Source organism: Lucilia sericata, unplaced genomic scaffold, assembly GCF_015586225.1.
Source record: "Lucilia sericata isolate MDLA Ls3-8-SP2 unplaced genomic scaffold, ASM1558622v1 Contig000483F_arrow, whole genome shotgun sequence".
In the NCBI taxonomy this organism is placed as follows: domain Eukaryota; kingdom Metazoa; phylum Arthropoda; class Insecta; order Diptera; family Calliphoridae; genus Lucilia; species Lucilia sericata.
Window position 1 is genome coordinate 65,100 of NW_023994498.1, and position 2,353 is coordinate 67,452.

Genomic DNA, 2,353 nt, shown 5'->3' on the forward strand with positions numbered 1-2,353 from the left:
AATTTGAGTTTTAGAAAAATTTTAAAATATTAGCAAATTTTTAATAATCCAACTTCAGATGATAATTATTAACAAATTAAGTTTTTAATAATTAGGCAAATTTAGGTTTTAGCAAATTTAGTTTTTAGTTTTAAGATTTTAATAAACTTTAGTTTTTAAGTTTTAACAAAATTTAGTTTTTTAAGTTTTAACAAAATTTAGTTTTTAAGTTTTAACAAGATTTAGTTTTTAAGTTTTAACAAAATTTAGTTTTTAGGATTTTAGCTTTTAGATTTTAAGATTTACTCAAATTTTTAGATTTTAAGTTTAATTTAAGTTTTAACATTTACTTCGAGTTTTTCTTTTTCTTCTTTTTTTTTTCTAATTTAAATTCCCCTTTCACTTCCAGGTTCGCAATAGACTGGACTAATCTCCCAAGGATCAATGGTTATTGACGACAGGTGGTGAACGTGCAGGTTTTCTGTCCGTCAGTATTAGTTTGTTCGGGTATTTCAGGTAAGTATTGAATAATATATTATAATAACCTTTTAAATAATTTGTTTTTTTTGTAGATACTGGTTTCCGGCAACCTATGAGTTCAAATCTACCGCGGGATTGTTCTTAACTAGGCCTGAGCTCAATCCTATCCTTACGCGCACGCCTGGTTCAATTTTAACCAGCGGACTGGCTTCGAGCGAACGAAAGGTATGCCTACAAACAAATATATAGCTTTTCTTTTTTTGGTTACTAAATTTTTTTTATTTTTTTAATATATAGAAATTATCTAAAAGGACTGGTTCTGTTCGTCCTGTCGTTCGGGTAAGAGGTACACTTATGTCGAAAACCTTAATACCTGGACACCATAGGACTGTTGGTGCGGATCTGCTAGAGTAGTCCCACGCTGGATGGAGCTGGCGATGGCGTGAGTCAGAGTTGCTGCTTTAGTATTATGTTTCTCGCTTTATTTAGCTTTAAGATTGATTTAATTTAGTTTAAAACTTTTATGAATAAAAAAAAGAATTATTTAATTTAAATGAAGATTTTTTTTCTCTGACGGCCACGGGCTCCACCTTCTTCTTGGGCAGGAAAAAATGAAAAGGCCGACATCTTACTTTTTTGGTAACGAGAAACCTCGGTTACCAATATGGTTCCCATCAATTTAACACCATTTCAGCCATTTATCTAAACCGTATAGTTTTTTTACATTATAGTTTTGTTTTTGTTTACATTTTCCAGCTGTCAGTTAGTTTGTACAGCCGCGTTGCCAACTTCTCTTTTCGTCTTCTTCTTTTTAAATTTTGCCCTACTACAGGGTGCACACGACAAACCGTACCATTCTGTAATCCATTTATGGATATAGAATGGGGTGGAAAAATTTGCGCCCTGAATTTTATGAACTTCCCTAATTTTAAAAATTTTCCGGAATTTTGGGCATTTTTTTATTCCTAACAAAAAATTTGCAATATGGCAACCCTTATTCCATTCACAAACAAAAGTGCGACTCTGTACCGCCGTTAAAACAGGTCGTCGGCGACGTACTCTGAACTTCACAGCTGTTTGAATGAAATGGAAGGGGAGGAGAGAAAATGCAAAAATACGCATTTATTAATATATTTCAATGGCGGTGGTAAGTATTTATTAATGAAATTTTTACTTTTGAATTTATTTTATTTATAAATTTTATTGCAAAATTTTAGCCAAAATATTAATTTAATTTTTTATATTTTCTTTTCAGGAAAAGACGGAAGATGCTGCAGATTCTGGTGGAAAATTGGTAAGTATAAATTATTTTAATTCATTCAAGGTTAACAAAAATTCTTAATACATTTTTTTTTGTTTGTTTCTTTCAGGAATGTGGCTACAGTTAGCTATTGGGTAGGTGCTGATGTAATTTCTGGAGTTGGACATGTGCAAGGTAAGTGAAAATGGATTTTAAGTGTAAAATTTAAAATAAAGTGTTTTAAAAATAAAAGCTAAAGTGTTATTATGGATTTTTGGAAACTACAGTGAGTGTGAAAAGTGTGTGTGAATAAAACTAAATAAAAGTGTTTTAAGTGAGTGTAATGTGTTATTGTGATAAAAAAAAATAAAATTTGGAAAATACAGTGAGTACAAAAAGTGCGCGGACGGACTATTCAAAAATAAAAAAACTTAAAAAAAAATTAATAAATTATTGCCGGTAACAATTTAAAATCTAAAAATTATTTTTCCAGAAATTACAGTGCGGAACAAAAGTGCTGTGTAAAACAAAATTAAAGTGAAAAATTAAAGAAGAAAAAAAAAAGAAATTAAGTGAAACTATTGTGTACAACGGATTTGTGTCTGTGAATAAAAATAAAAATGGAATATACAGTGTGCGATAAAAGTGAAATAA

At 30.0% G+C, this 2,353-nt stretch overlaps 1 long non-coding RNA gene across 1 annotated transcript; it reads left to right on the plus strand.

Moving 5' to 3' along the window:
- The first annotated feature begins 380 nt into the window (after window positions 1-380).
- On the plus strand, window positions 381-898 carry LOC119605424. The gene is made up of 3 exons (XR_005231586.1): window positions 381-495; window positions 552-684; window positions 757-898. It is a non-coding gene; the product is annotated as an uncharacterized LOC119605424 (long non-coding RNA).
- The last annotated feature ends 1,455 nt before the right edge of the window (window positions 899-2,353 follow it).